This window comes from Melanerpes formicivorus, unplaced genomic scaffold (assembly GCF_026170545.1).
Source record: "Melanerpes formicivorus ecotype bairdi unplaced genomic scaffold, bMelFor1.0.p_v2 SCAF_53, whole genome shotgun sequence".
NCBI classification, from domain to species: domain Eukaryota; kingdom Metazoa; phylum Chordata; class Aves; order Piciformes; family Picidae; genus Melanerpes; species Melanerpes formicivorus.
The window spans coordinates 1,893,246-1,920,657 of record NW_027142405.1 but is presented as its reverse complement, the minus strand read 5'-3'; the positions used below and the strand labels follow the sequence as shown (position 1 = coordinate 1,920,657).

The 27,412-nt window shown below is 42.8% G+C and overlaps 1 protein-coding gene across 3 annotated transcripts in view; it reads left to right on the top strand.

Annotated features, from left to right (window-relative positions):
- JARID2 (jumonji and AT-rich interaction domain containing 2) overlaps positions 1-27,412 on the top strand; it is a 233,130-nt gene that overhangs the window by 2,179 nt on the left and 203,539 nt on the right. The window contains exon 1 of one of the 3 annotated variants that reach the window (XM_068160824.1): positions 407-501. The exons of the other annotated variants lie outside the window; for them this stretch is intronic. The gene's annotated coding sequence lies outside the window, so the exon portion shown is untranslated. Of the gene's footprint in view, positions 1-406; positions 502-27,412 lie in introns of those variants that run through there. 3 annotated transcript variants of the gene reach the window in all.

The window sequence follows — 27,412 nt, the reverse complement described above, 5'->3', positions numbered from 1 at the left end:
AATAGTGATTTTTATGTGCAGGTTTAGGGGGGGAAAAAATCTTCATTTTGTTGTTGTTGGGGGTGGTTAATATATATAAATCCTGGTTTTCGAGTGTTTGCTGCGGGGCTTTAAAAGTTTATATCGCGCCTGTCGTCTGTGCCGGTTTCTTTTCAGCGAGAGGTGTTTCTTAGCAGGGAGGGTGACCTTCGGGACACTTTCCTTCGCTATTATATAGATTTGGTAAAAACTGCAGTTGACTCGAGCTGACTGCCGCTATCGATTGCCCGCCCCACTTGAATTGCAGCCCAGAGAGGGAGGTGGGGGGGGCTACGCGCTATTTCGGAGCTGGTGTGTCCCCCCCTTTCCCCTGTGTGTCCCCCCGCGAAATTTCCGAATTAAAATACATCCGCATTGCAGAGGAGCTGGGAGCTCGGGGCCGGCGAGTTTAAAGTATTGCATCGAAACGGGAACGGCGGGTGGAAAGTCTGGCGAAACACGCGAGGCGTCCACGTTTCCCAGGCAGGCAGACAAAAGCGGGGCGTGGGGGCGTGGGGGGGTGTGTGTGTTGGAAACCGCAGTGTTAATAATTAAGACGGGGGGAGGGGGGTGTATGGAGATGGAAGGGTGGGAGAAGATCGCCCCAAACTGCTGCGCCCGCGGTCGCCCCGGGCTTCAGGGGCGAAACAATGCGGCGCCGTTCCCGCACCACCGGGCAGGGGGTGAGTGCGGCTGCCGCCGGCCCTGAGGAAGCTGGGGGCTAAAGGCACAAGTACGGCGGAAAACATGCTCCCCGCTCACAACTTGGTGAAGGCGTTTTTTTTTTTTTTAACCGCCCTCCTCACCAGTTAACATCAATCCCCCCGCCTCCCCTTTTCTCCCCCTCCTCATGTTTATTTCTGGCAGGGGGCAGCGCTGTCGGTGGGGCGCGCTGCCGGCGGCGGCAGCAGTAGCAACAGGTTGCCGGGGCTGTGACGGGAGCCCGCGGGCCGCCGGCCACGCCGCCGCCCGGCCAGGTTCGCCCTGCTCCCGTGACGTCACAAAGGGAAGGGCCTGCGCGCCGTGGAATCTTCGTCGCCTCCGTTTCCCCCCCCCTCCCCGCGTGCCTCTCGCCCCCCCGCCCTTGGCGTGACGTCAGAGCCGGGACGGGGGGGGTGAGTGGGTGGGAGGGGGGTGGCCCCGGGGCAGTGCTCGCTGGCGCTGCGGGGGCAGGGGGCGGCCCAGCTCTGGGCCAGGTGAGCAGGTGCGGGGCCATCTAGCTCGGCCCTGCTGGTTTCGGGGTGGGAGGGAGGTTAGTCAGCCGCCGCCCCACGCGGAGGGGAGGGCTGGTCACGTCTCCTTTCTGGGGCGGAGGCATGTGGACGCGGTGTGGCGACACGCGTGACACGTTTCCTCCTGTCCGTGACCTTCGGGCGCTGCGGCAGCCGGGCAGAGCACGCCGGGCCACGGTCGCCGCCTACTTGCTGGTGCCAGCCGGGCCTTTTATTGTCCGCCGGCAGGGCTGCAGGTGTGATCGCCCGCCTCCGAGTCGGGGCCGTAATCGCATCCCGGCTTTCGCGGTGCTCGACCCGGGTCAGAGGCCGTTAAACACCTCCCCACACCGCCCTCCTATCGGACTCTGCCCTACCGACGCTCGGCGCCCATGTGGCAGGCCTTGGGCCCTGGCACCCACGCACCGCGGCAGGTGACCCTTAAGAGATGCAGTGCGAAAAGCTGGAAGCAGCTGAGACAGGTTCCGTGGTGTGGCCAGGGCCGGCCACCGGCCTTCTCTGGCCCGTACCCGGGCCGCAGCAGGACGATAGTCCGCCGAGTGTCGGGCCCTGCTGCCTGGGTACGGGGGCCCCTGGTACACCTAGTATTAAGGGGAGGGCTGCGACAGGGCTCATGCCCCCCGTGAGCAGTGAGGGTCTGTCCGAGTGTCCCCAGCTGCACGAGCACCAAGTGCTGCTTTGGTGTCCCTGCTCCTCATACCCCTGCGGGTTGTCCTATCAGGAGTGGAGCTTGTTTAGGCTGCCGTTTTTTGGGATTTGCAAAATGAATTCCGAAAACAAAAAGGTGGTGAGAACAATAAAGCCTCTATGTTTTGGGTTGCCATCATGGGGGCTCGACTCCCCGCTCTGTAAGTGCTCACAACTACAAGTTTTCTTAAACTTTGAGGTGGTTGTATTTTGCGACTGATGAACTCAGGAATGAGGAAATCAGCGTATGCATCTTCTTTTCCTGTACTCTAAAAATGCTATCACTTAATTTTTGAAAGAGCTATAGCAGACTCGTACAAATCTTTCTTCTCACTTTACCCTCCTCCTTCTCAAACATCTTTACATATGAAATACTGCCTTTTGGCTCAAGCCTCAGAAAACTGACAGCTTTGTAAAGCATCAGCCGAGAAACCAGACTGCATTCAGTATGCGCTTGGAATTAATAGTTCTTAAATGAAGAGCTTTGAAGTCTTAAGCATAATTTCACAGGTGCATTTTTCTGCCTGTTTTTGTGAGGCTAAATAGCAAATCTTCTGTTCCTGCTGGTTTAGGTCTCAGAATATCAGACCTGGATTGCTGTCTTAAAATACCTGCACAGTTCTGCCACGGTAGCAGACAGCAAAATATAATGAAGGAGTAATGTCACTACTCTTGCCTCGTGTGATTTGTTTCTTTGTTCTTGCCGTAATAAAAGTGCTGTAGTGTGCCATGAGGTGACACGCTTCAGCTACGGACAGCCTGGTAAGCCCTTCAGACAGCAGGGCCAGCAAGGCCTGTCCAGGATTAGCATGCTTCAGATATCCGAGGAGAGCTTCTGCGAGTGCTGCAGTTTTTGAAACAATACTTGTGCTTGATGCAGACAGACCCTCTGGGGAGAGTGTGTGGTGACCAGGCAGCACCACCCCTTCCTGTTTAAGGGATATTTGCGTTTGGGGTCCCGGCCCTGTGCACCCTAGGGCTTCAGTTTGACCCTCTTGCCCAGTGTTTTTTCAGGCGAGGGTTTCCTCATTTTCCTCTTCAAGCCCACAGATGACTTAGTGCTTTAAATTTGGCCACTTCCTACAAGAACTAGCATAAATACACCATGGAAGCAGAGGTAATATTCAGTGTACTTTGCCTCTGATTTCAAATAACCTTCTGGAGCTTTCTTGTGCTGGGTCTTTTTCAGGTTTGTAGTAACAATGTCAGCAGTGTAAGCACACTATTTTTCCCCCCCATATGTATAACTTAACAGTGTAAGGATGCACTTGAGATCTGAGTTTGGGTCTTCTTAACTTCCTCCTGGTCTCTTGAGACTAAATTGTGTGTTAAGTGCCGTAGGATAGCCTGTAACTAGACCCTAGTAATTAAAATATGTATGTTTTTAAAGGGATATTTACTTTTTTTGTGTGTGTGTCTGTCAACAAATGCTTTGCCCTGAGGTGTACTAATCGTCTCCTGCTCGCTCTGATGAACAGTGAGCCAGGAGTCTGTGTAAGATGTGTCCAGAGAAAATTACAATGAATCAAGGCCCTTGTAAAGAGTTTCTAATGTTCATTAAGCACTTTCACCTTCTCTTATGAGGTCTACTAAGTTTCTATTAAAAATATATTACCTCTTCCATTTCTGTAGATGTAAAATAACAGTTAATGTTATGCATATGCTAAAGTGTGGTATAAACGTCAGTTGATTCTGTAAGGCAGTAGCATTCCCTCCATTTTATTGTTTGATGAAACAGAAAGAAGTCTAAATTACTTGCCTGAAGCTACAGACTGTAACGGTGGCAGAGATGGAACTAATCTGTATTTCTGCAGCCTCGTCCAATATTCTATCTTGCAGCTTACTGGCTTTTGCTATGAGGCACGGCATCTGCTGTACAGGGACTGCTTCACACAGTATATTTTTAACATAATGAAAGGCATTTCAGTATGGATACCTGACTTTTTTTTTTTTCTTTTGAGTGGTGATCATACCCTGCAGCTGATAGAGACCAGTTGATACTGTGATGAGTCAGCTGTGGGAGTCTTACATAAAGTAGGTCAATTTTTAAATCTCCTAGTCTGAAGCTAAAGAGGCTCCAGGTTTAAAGTTTATATTTTGTTTATGCATATTACTGATATTTCCTGCTTTGAACATAACTGGAAGTTCTTGAGGAAAGGGGAAATGTTTTCTGAGGATCATTTTGGAGTTGGGGTTTTTTGGCCATTTATATTGTATAGTGACTGAATTAAATCGACTTGCACTTGGGGAAGGAGAGGAAACACCAGCTGCTTTCATTTCAGAAGTTTCCAGTTTGCAGCACTTAAGCAAAAGGGAGGCTTAAACATCATTTTAAAGTAGAGAATAGAAAAGCAGGGACACGTTTATTATTTTTTATTGCAAGCACCCAGCTTTTGTGTGTTTTAGCAGATGTGGAATTTACAGAGGAATACTTGCATTGCTTCGAAGTACAAATTTACATTTAAAATATTTTCCTCCCCTCCCCCCCCCCCCCCCAAGTCCTTTACGTGGCTTGCTTTCCAACTATAAATGTAAACCAAGTGTAAATGATGCATTGTTTGCCTTAGTGGGCAGACAGTCTGAAAACAATAGTGCTGATGGATTTGACTGCCTCTGTGTGAGATTAATGGGACATTAACTTTCAAGTCTAATAATGCAGATTTTAGCATTTCCTAACCTGAGCATTCTTTAAATATTTCCTGGTACTGATAATGCTAAATGTCCCTTTGCTATGGGCCAAAGCTTCAGGTTTTTATGATGTAGCCCTTCACCTTCAATACAAAACTGCTTAACTTGTTGTGACTTTAGAGAAATGAATAATGGGGTATGGTACTGGTATGCTTTTTATACTTACTACTACTTTTTATTTAAAGCATTTGAAAGTGGTAGGAAGTTAATGGGAAACTTTCAAGCTGTAAATAGCTTGTGAAATTCAGGTCTGTCACGTGAGGAGTACTTGGTGCTGAAATTTAGATGCAAGAAATAATAGTATGCTTGCCAAAATGTATTTGGTGCTCTCTTACATCTTTGGTGAGTTGGTTGTTTTGCTGACTCACTGCTGGGAATACTGGATGTGGATTGGTTTTATTTAGAGGTGCTGGGTTTTGATTTGTAGGGATGGGTTTATTTCAGTCAGTCACAAAAAACATTTTCTCAACAAATCAGTAGGTAGAAGGTTTAAAACCATTTGCTGTTTCACTTGCTCGGGTTTCACACTTTCCCTGGTGTAATGACATCCTGTTCTGATGTTGTTCCTTCAGTAATTCAGCAGAGGCCTGGTATTTCCAGTGGTGGGCTGTGGGAAAGGAGTAAACCCTTTAATTATAGCAGCGAGGGCTTGTTTGAAAATATGCTAGCTCTCTACCCCTCCATGTGTGCTTGGTTTTTGTCTGTTGCTTCCTTATGCAGATGGAGGGTCTGAAGCTGTACATGCTGCTGTTCAACTTGCCCTGAAAGCATGGCTACAATCTGTGGCAAAGCTGAGCAGTGGCTGAGACATCATCATGCTGAACACCGTGTCTTGAGGCTCTTGGTTAGAAATTATGGCTCCCTGGTCTGTGAACAGATGAATGGTGTGAGTGTATCCCATCTGCTCCTGTGCAAAGTTTATCGATTTAATTTATGCTGCTGCAGGAAGCTGTTCAGAATGACCATCTTGGCTGACCATAGTAGCAAGTTAAAAGTGCTCAGGTGGAAATGGTCATTCCACCAGTTCATATAGGGAAGAATGGCATCTGGGTCTGTTTCAGCATTTCTGCAGCAAAGGTCTTATCCCAGACTGATGCATCATAAACCATAACCCATATTTTTATCTAGGGAAACGAACCTCTTATGATCAGGTGTAAAAATGGGATTGTGTGATTAAAAAGATGCCTTGAAAACAAAATGAGAAACCTGTAGTAACGTCTCCATACACTTTCAGCATCTAGGTCAGGCCTGTGAAGCAGGGGTGGTTTCTGGGCAAGTTCGCTTTAGTGGGTGTACGATTGCTACAGTTTCAGTTAGACATTCTGACACCACTGAAATCAGCAATAATGTGGTGATGTGCCCAGAGGAGTTTGTAGTTGCATCACTGGACAGGCAGGGCTTAATCCTTTCTAGACATCTATGTTCTGTAATGTGTAATCTGCTTGGCCTATGCAGCTTGGATTCTTGCTGGTTTTTCTGCTACGTGCTTCCCCTGATTTGCCCTGCATAAAGGCAGCTTTGGATGTGTGGCTGTTACTATATTGCTTTTACTTCCTAAAGGCTAGAAGAATCGAATTGAGAAACTGTGCCCTGCTGCTGTGCTCTAGGAGGGCTTGTGGAATTCCTGTCCCTGCCCTCAGCTTTCAGTTCTTTGAGGCTGCCTTGCTGCTCTGACATCTTTTGGATGACGTGATGGTTGCAGGAGATTAGCGTGTTTTGGCACAAGCACGCTACGATGACTGGCTAACGATATTTATAAAGTTCAAAAATAAACCATGGGAGCTCGTTCTGACATAATCTACTAATCTTAGTTTGTTACTTTGATGCTGTGTTGTCTGAGCCAAGTTAGGATAACTATATATTGCAAGCAATTAATTTTTAGGTTTGCTTGCAGATTAGTGTTGAAGTAATGCCTGCTTTAAATTAAGAACTATGGGAGTGTATTTTGAGAAATTTCCATCTCTTTCAATTATCCACACATGGAAATAGCTCTATACCTATTTTTAAAACAGATTTGTGTGAGTGGGTAGAGATATGTGGTCCCCAGTATTTCTGGACAATGTTGTGTCTTGACATTTTGACCTGAGGTTTTTTTCCTTCACAGCCCACAAAACCAGGATAGTGTTCTGTGCTCTTTCCCACATTTATATGTTAAGGGAAGGACTTTTTTGTCTTTGAGGACTGTGCTTTCTTCGGGGGAGGTGGGAAAGTCTGCTCCTTTGAGTAAACTTTAGTCTTGTGTTACGCATCCTGGTAGTCATGCTGGGTTTTGAGGAGTCCAATCAAGAGAGTAATCTTTGAGGCTTCTCATTGACAGGAATTCAGTTTCCTCTGGACCCTGACAATCCATTTAAACAGCTAATAACTTTTTTTCCTACCTACACGTGGGAATGACTTGTGTTTGTAAGAAATACAAAGAGGAATTTGCCAATGTAAAGGATGCAAGTCAAGTGAATTGCAATGCACAAAACTTTTTTGAGGTTGCTACTAATGAAGTGGACAGAAACAGTCTTAGACAAGAGTCTATCCAATGTCTCAGTCTTTGAGATGCTTCCCATTATTTTTATTAGTTGTTATATTTAGCATATAATTTTTTATTGTTTTAAAGCTAGAAATCTTTAAGCCCCAAAAGTCCGTAGACTAGAAATAGCATTTAGACTTTTAAGTTGCTGCAGGCTACCACCATATGTTTATAGCTTTTTTTTTCCTTCTTCTTTTTATAAGGTGCCTGTTAAGCAGACTAAGGGTGATATAAAGAAAGGATATAGTTCCTTCTTTATTTCATGGGTATTACTTTCAGCCAGTTTGTCCCACAGAGTTCTTTTTGGTACATCAAAGTTGTAAGCCAAATCTCTCAGCTGCAGTGTGCATGCTAAAAGTCCTGTGATACAAATTTCCAGCCCTGCACATATGCCAGATCAATTAACTTCTTAAGTCAATTCAAGCTGAAAAAAAGTAGAACTGCTTCTGTTGCAGTTTCAGCCCTACAAAACTTGGTCCAGACTTTTGAGTTCATAAAACTCAAAGCCTAGATAAAAGAAGGTTTTCTGTTATTGTTTGTGAAGTTGACTGATAACTAGGGTGGTGTTGTATGTGATTCCTTTTTGGGTGATGTTCCAAATGACTGGCCTTAATGCGTATGTTTTTCACAGAAGGATGACATAGATGGATGTCTGAGAAGTGGTTTTCAGATTGATTGTCACTTTTTTTACCCCTTCTTGAAGCATAGTGATGATGAAAATTCTAATGGCCTATTGCTATGGTGCAGACTGGCTTTCTGAGACCAGGGAACATTCTTTTCTGTTTCAGATATAAAGCAGAAGTTAATGTGTTGGAATGGTATTTCCTCTAATCATTTATTAAAAGCTGTACTATGCCCAAGGAAGATTGTGAGAAGGTTGTTAGCTTTCAGTCTTTCTGCTGGTGAGGCCTTTATCATAAGTTTGTAAAGCTTTCACCAATGTTAATTTTTTTCCTCTAGTTATTCAACATATAATGAGGACACAGTAATATCACTTTGTAAGACAGGAGGCTTCGTGTTACTTACAAGCTGGAGTTACAGCATGTTACGGTAACTGTAACTTGTGAATTATTTATAACCCAAGAAATAATGGTTGTCCTAATGGCCAATAATTTTGAAGCTGGCTTTTACTTTTTTTCAAGTCTTTGATGCCTTGAACCAGTAAAAACTACAAAAATAAGCAGCTTTCAGGAGAAGCTATCCTATCCTGTTCTACTGCTCTTTCTTTCTATCTGGTGGCAATGTCCTGCGTGTAGCTTTTGTGTTTTGCCTTCGTTAACATCATTGTGACTGTGGAGACCAGTAAGCTGCCTGATGCCACAGTTTTATGATTGCTTTGTGCATGCAATCCACTGAAATATGTGGCCTAGCTTTCCTCTGGCTGCCTGTTCCCCCTCCTGCATGCCAACATGTGTCCCAGGTGATGATGACTCCCATGGCAGACTGGGGACTTTACAGGTTAAACGTGAACTGACAAAATATGGGTAATTTGTAATGTGAGTTCATCTAATATTGCAGTTTATGATTAGCTGTAAAAATACTTGGTCTGGGGAAAGTGTGACAGGAACGCAAAATGAAGTGTCAAGGGAGGGGTAGGATTGCTTCTTTTAGCTATAGTATGAGCTTAAATGGGCTGTGAAATTATGACTAAATAGAAGTCAAGATACATGTTTTATTTCCTAGAAAACAGAATTAGCTGTCTTTGTCTGCTCTAAGGATTGTTTAGGCATGGATTTTCCTGTACTGTTCTGCTGGAAGTGTGGTGAATTTTAAATAAGATTGAAATTAAGTTAGGCCACACAGTTGAAAATGAAGTTGAAGGTACTTGTACCTGCGGTCATGGTAGTGTCGTAATCATTTCCATAGTGCTAAAATATGTTGGAAGAGGATTAAAAATGTGTTATGCTTGCTTAGATAGGATTTGAACAATTCTGAACTGGAACAAGAGAAGAAAAAAAAGGGAAGGAAAATAAAATTAAGATAGTTGTGCTATTGGAAGGTGAGTTTCACCACAAAGTGTGACAGAAGTACTCTTTTTTTCAGTTCAACAGACCTGTGCACCCACCCCACAGTACAAGAGCTCCACTGTAGAGGTGAAGCCTTGTACCATTCTACTTTCTACAACAAGGACCTGCTTACAGAAGGGAGTTCCTCCAGAGATTTCCCATGACTTTATTTGTTTTATCTTTTACTACTGAAAAACATGTTCAAATAACTTTTCTAGTTAAAGCCACTCATATCTATTGGATGTGCAAGTGAACTGAAGTGCTGATGTATTTTTGTCCCAGGTTCCTAAGCAGTGTGAAAAGGCCAAACCATATCAAAACCAACAAGCTACAAAACCAAAGGTTTCCTTTAATTATAGGAACATCAGAATATATGACATCTCATTCCCTTTTCTCACCATTGATGTCACCATTGGTAACCTTGATCTTTTCCTCATAGTATGGTGCTTTGGCTGTATCTGTGCAACTAGAGATGCATACAAAGTAAGGTCATTGAAATTACCAGGCTTAAAAAATAGTTAAGCCAGTGGTCTTCCTCCTTACTCCACATCCTCATCTTCAAGCAGTCTGGTTTCAGTGCAAGCCTGCAGGGGCCTCTTAGGGACACGGCTAAGGGAAGGACAGGGCACAAGGACCTCTTCGGTTTTGCTGCAGATTAACAAGACACGTGGAACTGCACCCTCAGTTTCAGTCCAGCAAGGTACTGTACCACGTGCCTGTCTCAAATGTATGAATACTCTTACTGACGTCAATTGAAGTACTTGGAGCTTGTGAGTTAAGCACATGCCGAAGTGCTTTTCAGGGCTGAAGACTCTGCCATTCCAGTGTGAGAGTGTGTGCAAGTATTTGCAGGCAGGAATGTTAGTTTTCTAAGAGGGTGATAGCCATTTCATGGTTTTAGTGGCTTTAGGCGATAGAGTCTTGCCAGGTGGTTTGTTGGGTTTTGTTTTTTTTTCCTCTCTCCTGAACAGTTTCTAGTATCTTTATTTAAAATGTGTATGTGTGCATAGTACTGGCATTTTTTACAGTTTACTTCTTCCCACACCCCCCATCCCCTTTCTCACCCTCTTGTCTTCCAGTCCCTTTCTTTTCTCTCTCTCATTCCTCTGTATTTCTCTGACTGGGTTCCCTGTCTGAGGAAATTGGCTCTTACGAAGCTGTTGCCATCTCTTTGCAAAAAAAGCAATGTGAACGGTTGTTGCAGTGTGATTTTTCTTTTCCTGAAGGCCAGAGGGGAAGATGAGGAAAACTTCTTGCAGTTCATTTTGGGGGCATCTCCATAGGAAATGTTTCGGAAGAGGAGGGATTGCACCATTGCTACTTGTCTCTCAGGCCTGTGTGCAGAATTGGGTGCTGGTTATAGGAAATACTGTCTGTGTACTAATGTTATGCAAGGCTTGGCAAACTGTTAATGTGCAAATACTGTGGAGATAAAGTAGAATGTGGTCCTGCTCATTCCTTTTTACAGTCCTTTTTCGAACTTTTGGGAAATTGAATCCTGCTGATGTGAGCATTCAGGAAAAGCTAATTTCATAATTCAAATACATTAAAGGCTTTTATTTATAAGACATTAATATTCATGCTCTTTTAGTCAAGAGCAGTGCTGTGTGACGTGACTGACCAGTCATAAGCCCAGTGCCTAGCTTTCATTATTGAAAGGGTTTCTGCAGTCTCCATTAGAGTATGACCTTCTGAAATAACTAAAGGTGGTCAGATTTCTTCCGGGTTGGGTGGCAGACCAGATATAATGATTTCTGGGCCCTGCTGCTTTGGAGAGCAGGAATGCAGTTTTCACCATGAATATGTTAAGAAAAGTATGACCTCTTAATGTCTTCTGGGTAATACAGTTTCTTCATATCATTCTTAGTATGTCACTGTAATACTGCTTTAGTCTGGCTCCACTGAAAGCTGGTGTTGTATCACACCAAAGAAGGAAATGTGTTTGTGATGTAGGTAATCATGGTTTTTTCTCTCAAAAGCATATTTTCTTACATTCTTGTGGATTCCTTTTCCTTTGTGGTGTCATTTTATGCCTATTACTCTTGCAGTGAAGGATGCAATGAAATTAATTCCCTGTGGGCATTTTGGAAATTACTGGTTCACTAATTTGGATGGAGTGAGGGAATAAACTATTACTACTTTTTTTTTTTTTTTGATAACTTTTCTCAGTTCCTGCCAGGGAGGAGTCTGTAATTTTTCCTGTTGCAGCCAGCCAATTTCCTAGTGCATTATAACCCTTGGTCTACTTGTGCCTGATGACAGGTCAAGCCATTCCTTATAGCTTCCAAATGGGACCAAGAGTGGCATTCCTGCACACACGCCTGTCTGTACTGTGTCATGCTTTCCCCTCTGGAATAGTGTTGAGTTAACCACAGAGATTCCCTGGCAAAGTGTTCAGAAGCTTTTGAGTTTTTCTGGATACACCTTTGTTTCTTTATTTTCTTCCTGTGGTTTTTTAGGTCCTCATTCACCTTCCATACTGACCTAGGGACTGCCAGGTTACCAGCTCTGCAGAATCCATCTCCTTCATGTGATTTTTTTGCAGAAGTACTTCAAAGTGTTGTCATTTTATGGCCTGAACGCTGCAAGCATAACCACAGCTGCATCCAGGGCTTTGTCAGGGAAGCAGGAATGTGTGCTTAGCTCTGGAGAGAGAACCTGCCGTCTGGCACAGTATGCAAAACCAGTATTAGTATTGTGAGAAAAATGTCCAGGATGTATATCCAAGGTTAGAGTCCTGTGGAGACTTGCTTGCTCTTGAGTGCCTGGTTATATCCTGCCACTGTCCCTGTCTTTAGCCATCTCAACAATATTTTACCACTTTTACTTTTGTTTTCTCCCTTATCATTGTGTTGTGGTCATGCCTTCAGAAGGCCAGCTACAGCTTGGCTGACAGGCATGTTAGCTTAGGAGGGAAATGCTGCTTCATCATTTACAAAGGAAGAATATATATGAGCACACTTTGAAGACTTTGAAGATGTTTGTTCAGGCATGCTTTAAAGGTGTTCTGAAATTTGCTCTCAACTATCCTCTGTATAGATGATTTATCACCAGTCTTCTTTTTCCATGGAGCAGTAAATCACACCTAGGCTGAAAGGTTATTCTTTTTCCTTAAAAGGCTGAATACTTTTGCACTACTTTTTCTTTTATTTCATGCTCTCCAAATATTCAAGTATTTTTTTCCCACCATGGAAGACTCAGTATTTTAATTGGAAACCTGCATCTTTGAAATCTGAAGCAACATAGTATAGCACTAAACTTTGGAAAACTCTTGGTGGAAGAATGCCATTGAGATAGTTCCAGCAGGTTTCCAAATTTCCAATCCACTGACTTTCTCAGTAATTAGATCACCTTTTAGAATAGAATAGAATGAACCAGGTTGGAAAAGACGTTTGAGATCAAGTCCAACCTATCACCCAACACCATCTTACCAACTAAACCATGGCACCAAGTGCTTCATCCAGTCTCCTCCTAAACACCTCCAGTAAAAGCAGTATTATTATGAGTATTATTATTATTTGCAGTAAAAGCAAATATCTGCAGTTGATCTGAGAGTGTTAATGCATAGTTTAATTTCAATACACATGAATAATGTTAAGCCTGTGCATAAACTAGTCCTGTTAAGGAGAAGAACGGAATAATAGGTGATCTCTTGAGGCAAACCTCTGAAACAAGAAGTAATATCTTATAAATTTTTAAGCATGTAAGAAAGAAGATTGAATAGCTGGCATTATTTGAGACAAAAGAGTGTAAGAAAATTCCAAGACTGTCTGACCTACTGTACATCTTCAAAACTAGGACAACATCTAGCAAGGGAAATCTCAGTTATAGCAGACTGGTTATCGGGGCTCCTAATCCTGTCATAGATAAGAGAACATAAAACTGTCAAGCCCAGGGTTTTAAATCTGTGTCTCCCAGGTTGCTGTATTTGCATCGGTTTTGATTTTTAAAAGCTCGGATTGTTTGGATGGTTGTGCAGAAGGTCTCTAGGGAGAAAGCAAGACTATTTCCACAACGACATGACCTTTAGGTTCTTGAAGGTGCGAGTGTCTGCTCTCAGGGCTACCTGTAGCAAAACTCTACTTGTCCTTTACATTCCCATGGTTCATACTTCAACATGAGAAAGTTATCTGGAGCAAAGTGTAATGGTATACAGCCTCATACTTTCAAGTGCTTGGCTTGTCCGATGCCTGTCTAAGCAAACTTTCTCAGCTTTTCTGTGTTGGCAAGATCAGTACTGTCACTGTTCTTTCTGTAGAAGATTCATGTGTCTGGCTCTTCCTGGGCTGTGTTGGAGAGATGCTTTATTATCACTTCTGAAAATTGCCTCTGCCCACATTTTCTTGGCCCAGCAAGTCTCCTTGTTGTCAGTTTAACTTTCTGATGTGGAAGACCAACGCCACTATTACTGAGGCTCAATAGCAACCTACCTTTGGATGGCTGTTACTGTTGTGATAAAAAAGGATACAAGGTTGGTTGCTCATTGATTTGTGCTTTTTGGCTATCTTCCAGCATAGAACTGACTTCATTATGCAAGAGTTTCAGAACAGTAGAGAGTTGTCCATTTATTTCTTTCAACTGTTATTGAGCTGACAGCTTGCATTTGGAGGGTCATATATTCAAAAGCTGCCAATTGGATCTACTTGATGTTAGCCAAATGTGGCACAAAATCTGAAGTGCATTTTCTCCCTAATACCTCCTCTTCTTTTCCCCCCCTTAACTTTTTTACCTTCTGCTTTCCCTCTCTCTCTTCCCCTTTCCCACAGTTCCTCCTGATGAAAATAAAAGAGACAATGCTACAAATAAAAGGATTTTTTTTTGTTGTTTTGTTGCCTGTAATTTTGGTTTCTATTAATAAGATTTTAGTTTCTCCAGCTAGTTCTGCTTTGTGGAGAAACACTCAGGTTTCAAAAATACTAAATGGAAGATATGGTGAAGGCCGCACTGGGAGTATTGTGTCCAGTTCTGGGCTCCCCAGTTCAAGAGGGACAGGAAACTACTGGAGAGTCCATTGAAGGGCCATGAGAACAATTGGAGGACTGGACCATCTCTCTTACCAGAAGAGGCTGAGACACCTGGAGCTTTTTAGCCTGGAAAAGAGAAGACTGAGAGGGGATCATGTAAAGGCATAGAAATGTGTAGAGGGTGGAGGTCACAAGGATGCAGCTGAGCTCTTTTTAGTGGTGGCCAGTGATAGGACAAGGGGCAGTGGGTACAAGCAAGAACACAGGAGGCTTTGATAGAACTTAAAGAGAAACTTCTTTACATTGAGGGTGGTGGAGCACTGGAACGCACTGCCCAGAGAGAGTGTGGAGTCTCCTTCCCTGAAGACTTAAAAATCCCTCATGGACATTGTGTTCCTCTGCAGCCTGATACAGGTGTACCTGCATTGGTATTAGACGATCTCTAGAGGTGCCTTCTAACCCCTACAATTCTATGATTTTTTCATCTTGCTATTTCTGCTAACCATACTGCTACCTCTAAGGTAGCTGCTTATTTTCACATTGCTCCTTGTGATTCTGTTTTCCTCCTGCTTCATCAGTGCTCTCCACTACTCTTTCAGTACCTTTAATTGGAAAGTCGCCATTTGGAAGCCTGTGTTTAGTCATCAGTGGGAAGTCTGCCTACTTAGCCGAGTAATTTCTAGAAGGAGAAGTGGAGGGAAGACAAACCATGCACAATATCTGTCTATGTACTCCTTGAAACCGGAAAGTGTATTTCTGTTGTGTACCCGGAGAAATGGTTTCCTCACATTGAGAAGCTGTGAAGACAGGCTTGAAGTTCTTTCATGTCAGTGTGATAGCACCTTCAATTCTTCTAAGTGTTTTACGCAATGTAGCTGCTTTTATTTTCTGTGCATTTCTGAAAACACGTGCTTTTGTGATTCAGTCTTAAATAAGTGTTCTCAATAACTAAGCAAGATGAACTTCATAGTCTATGTTACAGACAACTTTATTTTGATTTCTCTGGCCTCTATTTTAAATCCCATGTTAAGTGCAGTGGAAGAATAGAGTTTCAGCTCTGGACCCCAATGTCTTCTGCCTGTGAAAACTTTTCTTCAAATAATTACTTTAAATTACTTTCCCTAAGTCATTCCTAACTCTCTTTTTCAGCACATATTTTTTTCACTTTACAAGTACATAAATAATGTAATCAATACCTGACTGAATATTACTGTTTAATGTGTTTAGCTGTTCACTTTAGACTCGAAAGAAACTCCCAACAAAGGTGTTAGAAGAAAGCATGTGCACATCCACTTCCTCTATAAGTATGTCTGAAATTCCTTATGAGCTCAAGATTGAGAATACTGATAGTTACTTCACTTTGTAGCTATTTATATGTTTATCTTCCAGAAGTCTGTGATACATTTTATACCATCAATGTGGATTATTTCTTAATTTTGTATTGTTTCCTAGTTAACTGATATTCTGTAATTACCTGATGCACTGTGGCTGTGTGTAAATGAAACTATGGAATCTGTTGTCAGTTAACAATCGATGCGGTTTCCATATTTTTTTTGTATGTTATAAATTGCCTATTAGAGCTAATTTTCCAGGGCATCTCTATCTCTGTTCTTAATGCAATGCAGAATATTTTACAATAATGCCTAGGTTAACAATGATAGTCTTGCTGTATTGTGCAAAAAAGGCTTCTGTGCAGACCCAGCTGGGTTTCAGGCTTAATTCATTGCTCTATGGTGGGATCACCACAGCTGCTGTGGGGCCTTTACAAATGCAAAAAAGCTGTCAGTGTTTGTTTCATCAGATGCATAAGTGATGAGGCCAAGTTGAGGAATCCATTCCAGCGCACGGTGTGCATGCTGGAGGCATTATTGTTTACAGAATTAGTGTCTTAATGCTTTAAAATACATAGTGCATGTTTTGCCTTGGAGCGAAATATTTTAGGGGTAAGATGTGGTTTAAGGAGCCTCTTCAGTTTAGTCCCTTCTTCTAACAGTGTTTGACCCGACTCATGTAAATGTGACTCAGAATTATTCCGCTGTACCTGCTTTGATCACAAATAATTCAGTTCTCCTCCTGTCTTGTGTATCCTTTCTTTTTTTTTCCTGCTAGTAGTTTGATTATCATAAGCACTCACAATTAAATAATTGCACAGCTTGAATGCAGATTTTTCTCTCCCTTAACTGTCAGCTGGGAGAGTTGCACTAACAGTCTCCTATGGTCACCAGAAGTCAGAGTCCTTCTTTTTGCTGTCACGGCTTGAAGGAGGTTCCTTCCAATCAATTAGAGAGTAACGAGGATTGGTTTCAGAGGGTGCTGCTTAAGAATGCAAAGCATGCCTCCATGGTGGGGTCAGGCACACAGTTCCTCTACCAATTCTCCTTTTGCTTGAGGCTCCAGGAATGTAACGTGGAGCAGGGCTTTTGCGTAAATGACCCCAGACTGGCTCTTGGAGGGTAGAAGGAGGGGGGGTGGTGGAGGGACTGGATTCAGGTCTTAAATTATTTTTCTGTGGGAGCGTTCATGTGATCTTTCAGTCTTTGTTGCAGTCTGTTAGCTGCATGCGTGAGGTTTCATTAGGGCACGCCACCCTTCCCCGTATCATGTAACTCCATCAGTAACAGGCATTGCAGGAATTTTAACTAATGCGCTGTTTAAGCCGTCGTCACTGTGATTTTATTAAAAGTGCTTGCAGTGTGGAATTCTGCTAATGCTGTAGAGTTATCTGTTATGCAAATTGAATGTGAGAATGGGCTAGTGGGATTTGTTGTCTGTATATTGGGGACCTGTCTTTTGCATTTGGAAATTAAATGAGTTAATGGTGTCGGCACAGGCTGTGGCTGGAATGTTCAGGCAGACTTTGCTTCCATGGCTGGGGATGCAGTATTGCCTCCAGAGCAGCCGAGTTTGGTTTGCAGGGAGGCACATCTCTCTGAAAACGTGCTTGCTGCTGATACGTGCTGGGCCTGTGTGGGGTGAGTTGAATAACATGAGAGTAGGATAGCCTAGGCACAGTCATATACAAATTAGATTATGAGATTTTGGCTGGTTGTCATGGCTGGGCAAAGCTGTCTCCTTTGGCTCTTCTGCCGTTACGCAGGCAGATTCCTGTATTGGAGCAAGTGATGTTTACCTCAGTGCACAACTGGTAATATCCATGTTTGCTGGCTAAACCATTGGCCTGTGGCTAAAGCAGCATTTCTCTAGATGGGATGTGAGATGAAGATACTGTTGAGTACTTTCAGGTGAAGTAAGATTTGCTGCTTCACTGAGGTATAGGAGCTGCTGTAGCCCAGCAGACATGAGAGGACTCAGCCCCTGCCTGCACTTGGCTTCTATTTGAAAGATGAGGCTCAAAAGATGGCCATTCTCCTCTTCTTCTGCTGTTCAGGGAGCATGTTGCTTGCAGTGCTCCTTCTGCCAGCACTTAGTAGCTAGAGAAGAAGCAGCAGCCAAAAGAAATTCCTACCTGGCAACCAGTGCCCTTCATTGCTCCCTTTCCCTCACCTTACTTACAGTTGCTCTAAGCACTACCATTTACTTCCCTTGGAGTCTCTGTTGCCATTTTATTTTTTGTTCACTGTGAGACTGACCACGGTGTGGGAAGGCTGATGGAAGATTGCCAAATAGGTTGTAGTGGCAGGACCTGCAGGGTCCCTCCAGCCTATAGATTGGCAGAAAGGTAGTTGTCTTTAAACTGCAGCTGATGAAACTGCAGTGTAGTGCTTTCTCTTGACAGAGATGGAAATGAGTTGAATGTTTTCTGAGGGAGGTGATTTTAAGAAAAAGTAAAACCTCCTTGGCAAAAGGTCTGTCCGTTTTTAAAGGTTAGGCCTCTCGGTGCAGTGGTTTGGCTTTGCACGCTTGGAAATTAAATGTATGACCACGCTATGGGGCATTTATACAGTGGGGGTGTGGAGTTAGGAGTAGCCTTTGGTCATGCCTGCACGGGCAAGGCTGAGCTGGGAAGCTGCTTGTTTGGTGTGTGGAGCACTGCTATGCTAAGCCTCAGGAGTGGAAACGTTTTTGTGAGGCACAGAGTCTCCTCTCAAGCAGAAAGCAGGTGCTGGAGTGCAAGGAGGTAAGGTTTGTGCCACAGTGTGGCTGGATCCAGCACACAGGCTGCTTCCACAGCCCCTTTTCACACAGTGACCTAACATTGAGGCTTCTGTGCTGCAGCGGACCCTATTAAGAGTCCAAATTCTGTCCTGACTGCCATGAGTGTGCACCCTGAGGGGGCGGGGTGGAGGCAGCTGAGCTGCCTCCTGAGATCTCCCTCAGCTTTGTTTTTCCACAGGCTGTCCACTCTTCTGTAGGTCGAGAGGCAGAAACAAAGGAACAGCCATTAAATCCAAAATATGGAAGGAGCGAAAAGGGAGCGTGTCTTTTTCCCCTCCTCCCGGGGCAGGCTGGTTAGCTGACTGCACTGCCTGCCCCTGGGGTGGCTGCTGCTGCATCCCTGCATCTCTATCCTTACCCATCACAGCATCCTTACTGCTGAGTCTTGTCTGACCCTCCAGTTTGAGCTTAGAGTTAGAACTGCTTCATGGAAATATTTTAAAAAGGAAACCAAATTATTTACTTTTTATTTTTTTTTTAATAAAACAGACATAATTGCATAACCAGGCTTTGGGAAAAAAAAAATAATCAAATTTTAAGCCAAATCAACTTTGTGGCTTCCTGTTGCTCTATGGATTGCTGGTATCTTGCCAAATCATGTTGGTGAGGAGAACACATCAGTAGTTACATAGAGCTGTGGATACATTTAGATGTACTGAGAAAAGGAGTAGTAGTGTTTTAGGTGTAATAAGCATTTTTATTATTCTTATTTATTAAGATTTCTCCCCCTGCTCCCATATGTTAAGCTACTAATGAGGAAGTAATGGAAATTGGGATTCCAGCTTTATATGTAGACTTGTGAATGCATTGGCTTTGGAAATAGTTTTGTCAGTGTTAATGTGGATGTTTGCATTGGGAACTTACTTCATCATAGGAGGCTTTGTTAAGCAATTGTCCCCTTGCTGGTGAATTGGCTCTTCAGAAGAGCTTATTTTAATTAGGCTTTGTTTGGAAACATGGCTCAATCTACTAATTGAGGTAGGTGCTACTTCCCTGTGGACGTCTCACAGTGTTATTGCAAAACTGCTGGATATTTGCTTTTCAAGCCTACTTCTTCTGTCGTATTTGCATGAGAGAAAGACAGTTGTGTGGCAAGAGCTTTGTATTTTATACTAGGAAATGGAAACAACTTCAAGAAGCACGTGGTTCAAAACAATATTCCAAAACGCTCTTCTAGGAAATTGGATTTTGGATGACAAATGTGGAGTTAATATAGTTTTACTAATAAAACACCGAGGCTTTGGAAGCAACAGATTGGCCTTGGGGAAGTGGTGGTGAGCACTGAAAACACTGTTGCACACTCTGGGGTGATACAGAGCTCTTTGTTTGATACTCACCTTCACTGGTGAGCTCACCTCTTCCTGTGGCAATTGTAATGTAGGAGAGAACTCCTTTCAGTGCTTCAGTTGGCAGAAGGCATGGTAATACGTGGCTATCCAGTCTGCTTCTCCTGTAAATAGTTTAGCTGATGTTCAAGGCTGAGGGGGATACAAAACAAATTCTGAAAATCTTTCAGATGTTTTAATTAAAAGTGATGGAAGTGGAGAATTGGAGTGCTTCTGTGCTAGGACAGTTTATTGAAACATGCAGCTTAACCAGTTGGACTGCAAGGTGGAAAATGCTGGAGATTGTATATCTGAATTAAGCAATTTTAATTTGGTCTTTCATCTGTGTCATTACCGAGGGATATCCTGCAGGCTGGTTTAATGAACTCAATCTAGAGGTGTGTAGAGGCACATCTCTTTGCTTGACAGCAGCAAGATGGCATGCTATGACTGGCAGACATATCTTCAGCTTGTGTAATTGTCTGCTCTTGTCATATGATGACAAATGGAGCGATGATCATATTAAACAACAAAAAAGTTCAAAGTAACACGAAGGCTCTGAATAAACTCTTGGAATCAAAGAGATTCTCACATGACAGCATGTCAGCATGGGTATTTTTAGCCTGAATTAATGCAGCTATAGGAAATTCCCCTCCCCCAGAGAAGTATTACTGTGTTAAGTTAAATGTCAGTCAGAATTTTTAGCTTAAATTCTCAACTTCCTACAGGTGTGGGAGCTTGTCTCATCAGCCCTCTGTCTATCTTGCACATGCAGGAAAAGGTCAGTAGGGTTCAGGAAAAAAAAAAAAAAGAAAAGAAAAAAGACTTTGTATCTGAAGTTTGTCTGCTGGCTGACAAAGCTGATTTTTTTCCCTCCCCCCCACTTTTAAATGGTTTTGTCCAATCCAAGATGAGATCATACAGAAAAAATTCATCAGGAGCTGAGCATAGTCTGGAGTTTTGGCAAATAAGTCTGGGTGGAATAGACATCCCTCTCTTCCCTTTCTCTATGCAATTTCCCTCATCACAGATGCAAGCTGGTGCACTTTTGTGTACGTTTTTCTGCAGAAGAAACTGTCTATCTGATGAAGTCTGAAGTCAAGTACGAGAAATAGGTTTCCTTTTGTGAATGAGGATTCGACAGAAGGGAAGTAATCTTCTGAAATAGCCAGGAAAGTTGTTTTAAAACAAAGTGGAGTACTGAAGCATTGGGAAATAGGACCTGCAAAGTAAAGAGCATGTGGGACAGAAACTCTCCCCCCGCCCTGGCAGGAACTGGGACTGAGTAGAGGTGACACTGGGAGAAAACAAGTCATAGAGATAGCCAGCTTTATTCACTTCTTGGTGGTTATAGTTCCACTTTGGTCAGGCAAGTATCTGTCACAGTTTAAAAGAAGATTTTTCTCCCACCTGCCTTTCTTTCTCCCCACATTTCCCCACCCCACCCCTTCCCCCCTAATTTTTCTATCTTTTGACACCGGAAAAAGTGTTTTCAGCAATTAAAAACCCACATATACTACTACATGTGGCCAGATTAAAATTTCTTCTTTACTTCTGGGTTGCTGTTCTGTGGTATCTTGGCTCCAACAGCACATTTTAGATGCTGTTCCCCAAAAAGAATTCTTCAGGGCAGCTGCCCTGTCATGGGGCTTTGTTGCTCTGATAGACATGGGGATAGATTGCCCAGCCCAAAATTCAACAGTACTTGTCTCAAAACAGGTCTTTAATACAGCCTTTTTTCCTTTGTTGACTGAGTTAGTTTAGTAAATGGCAGGCCTCATCTTTGTGCTTTCTGAGGTATACTTTGGGATTTGAAAATTTTTACTTCAGTGGTCCTGTAGTGGTTTAATTGTAATGAGAATAGTGCTTTGCACATGTACGCCTCATTAGCTGGTACAGCTGTAACTCTCAATTTCAGCAAAAAGTAGTCTTAGTCAAAAGATTGCCTATGTAAAAATAGCCCTGTACTACTCAACAGTTAAACCTGTGTGAAATATGCCACTTAACTAGCTCTGTGTATCACGTCTCTCAGTGCATTGGCAGAGCTAATTTTTATTAGCAGTTTTATTTTTAACACTTGTGCAACTTCCACATTATACAGAAATTGCATGTAGCTGCTGCTTTGGTTACAAGTATGAGTAAGGCTTCATCTGTATCAAGAAAATGAGTGACGTTAGAAAGCCTAAGTAGGATTCTGTACCTACTTGTGGATACAGTTTCTTATCATTTCTTTAAATGGTGCTAATGGAGTCATAGAGGCGAAGCAGCAGGATTAATTTTTCACTAGTGCTCATTTAAATGTTGAATAAATCTGAATCTTTGAATTGTTGCAGGAAAACCAGTTTGGTTTGCAATCTCAGAGCTTCAGAAAAAGCATTTTACTCTTTTTTGTCCTAGTACCTTTTCTTTTTGTACTAGTACATTTTGACATGATGAGCCATGAAGTGCTGACAAACCTGCACCCTGTGTTGCTGCCAAAGCTTCTTTAAGTATAAATGTACTTCAAGATCTGCTGCCTTAACTCTCCTCTTTTTAGTACAGATGGAAATTTAGGAGTAGAGTTGATGTAGCCTAAAAAAGGAATAAAGCTAATTGGGCCCATTTGATTGTTTTATGGCTTGAAAAAATAGGCAGTAGATTAACTGAAGGTGCCATTCAAAATCTGGACCATTCATGCAAAGATGACAGAGAAGATGGAGATAGGTTGCAGAAGGCTTTAAAGTGTGAAATATCAGAGAAAAGAGTCGAGAAATGTAAAGACGGAAGTGATCAAGCCAACATAGAGTTACAGAAATGATTTCTGTGAAGTATTCTGGCGAGATTCATCAGCATGGAGTGAAAGAATATTGCAGTAATGGGGAAAGAAAAGAAGAGAGTCTTTTGCAAAGCATTTCAGCTCAGAGGAAGATTTTTGTCTCTGTGATGTTTTGCAGGAAGAATTGGCAAGATATGTCCCTGGTATGAATACTGGTGTCTGCAGAGTGGTTTGAAACACTTGATAGCCATATCGTATTTTGAGTGATGGGTTGTGAGTCGGCAAGTTGCAGGCTTTACAAAAACTGTTCTTGCAGTTGTGTGCAGAAAGGTGGGGGCTGGTTCTGTTATGACTCTCTCAACAGTAAGGGGAAGAGATTGTCAACTCTTAAATCATCTGTCTTCATTTTGGAAAAGGTACAGGCAGCATCTTCAGGGACACTAGAAAATGGCTTGTTTATTGGGGCAAACAGTCCACTTACTCCACATCTCAGCAACCATTTCCATGTTGGTTTTAATCAGAGATTCATTTACATGCAAGCCAGCAGCTTACACGTGGTGGATGCAGTTGTCAACTGGCATGCCAGCGCACAGTCAAGTGCTCTTGGTTAAAACCACTCATCAGCTGCTTGGGTAGTTGCCATGTGTTGGTCAAGATGATTGTGTAGCATCTTTCAGTTGAGCAGCATAAATTGGAGTTACTGGGCTGGAAAGGATGCATCTTCTCTTATCAACCTCTCCTTGGCCTTATTTCTGCTACTAATGGAGAATATGTATGGGTGTATGTGTATACCTCTGTGTATGTGTATTTGTATATGTGACCCAGATGAGGTAGTGTGAGGTTTCTAGTAGTTTGAGAGTCCAGTGGGAAGGATTTTTTTTTGATTGATACAGAAGATGCTCTTTGTGAAGGTTGGCATTGTAAGGTTTTTTCCTGTCCATTTTTTTGCTAATCCATGTTACTTAAATGGCTTTGAACTTTCTGTCCCTCATACTCTTGTTACCCTTCTGCCATACATGTCTACTTTAAATTGTGTAGCAGCAATATGGCATTATGGGGTTCCAGTTGGATTAAATTGCTGGACTTCACACTAGTCACCTCATACATAGGACAAAGAAGAGATTGCAGCCATTGCTGCATGCTTTTTTGTTCAGTAGTTCAGGACTGTACAAACAAGCATGTTAAACACTGGATTCTTCAAAATAAAAAGCTGTACCTTTCCCTCTGCCTCTATGCTATTTCTCTCCTCCCTTTCATCTTCTGCCCTCACCTTTCCACAGAAATTCTTGTCTAGAGTTTGAGTGTAAAAAACTGTCTCCAGACTTTTGCAAAAGGCTTGGGGACTTTTTAGACCCGTATTGATGCATTTCAGTGTGTTACCCACTGGTTTTTTTACCCTGGCTGCCAGGGCTTCTGGTACTGTCCTGGATTGCCTTTCAATTCCAAGCTAGTTGCTGCAACTGACATGCTGACTCAGTATGAAAATGTGTTCATTTCACAGAGTAATTCATGATCTCTTGCTGATCCTGAAGTCATCTCTATGTCTCAGATTCATGTAAATATTTTGGAGAGAATCTTTTCCATTCTGTAGGCAGCCCCGTTAAATGAAAATATCAGTGGCGGGTAACAAGTGGCAGGATTAGTGCTTGCCCTAGCTTGCAGAGGAGAGGTTTAGTGCCTGGAGGGTGTAAGCAGTACAGCCACAACACCTCTGTTACCTACTTCAGAGTCAGTTATAGAATTTGAAACTATGTACTAAGGAAGAATAAAGCGCATGTAAATGTATTACTGTTTCTATTGTAGCACTTCGGGAGGATAAAAAGAGAGAAAAACTTCCAATAGCTCTGATGATAGCCTGCCAGAGTAAATGTTGGCTCTGCAGCAATTGTGGTAATGTAGCTTTTTCTCGAAATCTGTTTGACTTAAATGAGATCAGGGCCAAGCTGAGGAATGAGTTTCTGTGCAGTGCCAACTCTGCCGCTTCCAGGATTCTCTGGGGTCTGCAGATCTCCCGGTACCCGTCTCCATCCCTCCTGCATCCCCTCCTCAACAAAGCTGAGTGGATCAGGTTGGCTGCGGCATTTATATTCCACAGGACACCAGCAGGAAGAGGAGTATCTGGTCAGGCGAGATTTTGCACCAAGACTTAGAGCTTACTAATGGCATGGTAAAATAAGGATTTTAATGAAAAAAAAAGTAATGGTGTGAAGAATGCAGGCTGGCAGGAGTGTCTGATTCTTTGGTATCTGACATCTGGCTTTACTTCTGAGTTTGTAGGCATGAGTTCAGCTTTCATCTGGTCTTACAACTGAGACATGCTCTTGCTTTTAGGACTATATAAGTAGAGGAGCTGTTTATAGGCGGCTTCTGAAATACGTGAGGAAATGACCATTTTTAGAATTTTAATTTGAAACATGTGTAGATGCAAGTTAAAATCTTATTTTACTGTCTTTTGGGATTGGAGGGAGAAAATTGTCTGCAATGAAAACAAAGGGTGCCAGAGCCTGTGGAAAGATGTTTTTGCTGCCAGTGGCTGTGGTGATGAGGAGGGTGACTGGGTGGGAGGCTTGCTGCTGCTTTTCAGTTCCTTTAAACTGAAGGAGAGACACTGAGTTAGTGTTAAAAATGTTTAGTGCTGGTTTTTATCGGTATTAATTAGGAGAGGAGGATGTAATTGAATATTCAGGATCTCAGGTAGTGACAGGACTAGGGGGAATGGAATGAAGCTGGAGGTGGGGAGATTCAGGCTAGATGTGAGGAGGAGGTTCTTCACCATGAGAGTGGTGAAACCCTGGAATGTGTTGTCCAGGGAGGTGGTCGAGGCCCCGTCCCTGGGGGTGTTTAAGAGCAGGCTGGATGAGGCTCTGTCCAGCCTGATCTAGTGTGAGGTGTCCCTGCCCATGGCAGGGGGGTTGGAACTAGATGATCGTTGTGGTCCCTTCCAACCCTGAATGAAACTATGAATAATGAGACTTTCCTCAGGATGCTATCAGACATGAAGGTAAAAGGGGGATCCAGCTTGATATTAGGTTAAGTATTTTGATTATTATAGAAAATGCTGTTTACCTCTACTAATTTTTACTAAGAAACCAAAACAGACCAGAATTCAACCAATTACAAACACACCTTTTAAGGCTAGACAAACACACATTGTATGGGCTTGACTTGATCTTGACTGGAAACAAAATGTCGACACAAATTCCAAAGATACCCTTGATCTTGGATCTTTGTGTCCATGTTTGTAAAAGATGGTTGTGGTTTCCTGGTATTTTAAGTACAGGACAGCAGCAAGAGTCACAGGTAGCGTGATATTCCCACTCTGTTGTAGGTTTGGTGCCCTTTTCTATCTTAAACCCACTTGAATTTCAGTTAGTTATGAGGCGAGATCTTCATCTGTTGGAAATTGGCAGTTGAATTTTAATGGATCTCTGCTGAGTAACTTCCTCCACATGGGATTCTATACTTTCGGTCCCCCATCGCAGCTAGTGTACCCAATGCTGTGATGTAATTTGAAGGGGAGAAAGAGGAAGAAGAGAGTGGAATGCTGGTGGAGGAACCGGAGATCAGATCTCATGAGGAGCATTTAAGGGAACTGGTGATGTTTAACCTGGAGAAAAGGATGCTGGGAGAGACCCTCCCACTCTGCACAACTACCTGATAGGAGGTTGTAGTAAGGTGGGTGGTCATCTCTTCTCTCTAGTAACAACTTTCAGAACTAGAGGAAATGACATGAAGTTGCACCAGGAGAGGTTTAGATTGGATATTACAAGAAACTTTGTCACTTGAAGTATTATCAAACACTAAAGCACCAACTGAAACTGACTCACAGAATGACAAATATATCTGGTTGGAAGAGACCTTGAAGATCATTCAGTCCAACCTTTGACCCACTACTGAAGGGTCAGCACTAAACCATGTCCCTAAGCACCAGGTCCACATGCTGCTTGAAATCCTTTGGGGACAGTGACGCCAGCACTGCCCTGGGCAGACCATTTCAATGTTTCATAACCCTTTCAGTGAAGAAGTATTTCCTAATATACAGCCTAAACCTCCCCTGGCGCAGCTTGTAACCATTTCCTCTAGTCCTGTTGCTTGTCATCAAGGAGAATAGGCTGATCTTAAGACTCGGTGATCTTAAAGGTCTTTTCCAAACAAAACATATGATTTTTGAAAGGGCAGCTGAGAGATGCGTGTGCATACAAAAGAAAAATCATGTTGTGGGATCTTTTGAGGTGAAATATACCAAATAAATATGCACAATTAGGTCATTTACCTTAGCATTTAAAGTGTTGCTGTTCAAGAATGGGTTGTAGCAGGGAAGATTTGTTGGAGCTGTGCTGTTGTGGTACCGTTTAATTTATACGCTCCTTCCTAATAAAATGTGTCAGTACTATTCTCTGTTAGTCTGGTTTCCAGCCTCCCTCTGTCTCTTACAGCATTCTAGTAGGGTACAGGATTACAGTCTTGGAACCTGTTTTGCACATGTCTGTGCACTGCTCAGGAAGAAGCAATCACTGTAATTCATAAATATATGCACTCATCCTCCAAAGACATATAAAACATATTTGAGCTATAAGGCTATACAAACACGAAGCAATGCTGATGACGACATGCAAACCACAAGGGGGAAGCTTGACTGGCTCCATCTTTTTAGAACCTGGAAATGTTTGCATAGCCTCCTTGCTCTTTTTTGCTTGTTAGATAGATAGGTAGGTATCAAAGAACTGAGTGAAGCATGTTGTTCAGCTCTACGATACTTTACATCCTATCCTGTTGTCCAGCTTTTTAGATTAAGTCTGCTGTTCTAATTTTCTTTGCCTTGCTTCTTGCAGGTGGCAAAAAAAGAAATAAATGGTTGTGACTCAGGCCTCAGCACTCACAGTCTGGTTCTGGGCCTGCAGTACTTCTGTTGGACAGTGCGCAAGAAAAGATGTGTAGCTTAGAAGAGATGCCTGTGTACTCTGTGGTGCAGGTCACATGCAGTTTTATAATCAATGCATTCCTATGCCAGAAGCAGTTTCAGGGAATGTTGGATCACACTTGGAGTGAAGCTGGACTTGATTATGGCCAGAAAATGCATTGCTCTGTTGTAAGGAAGAC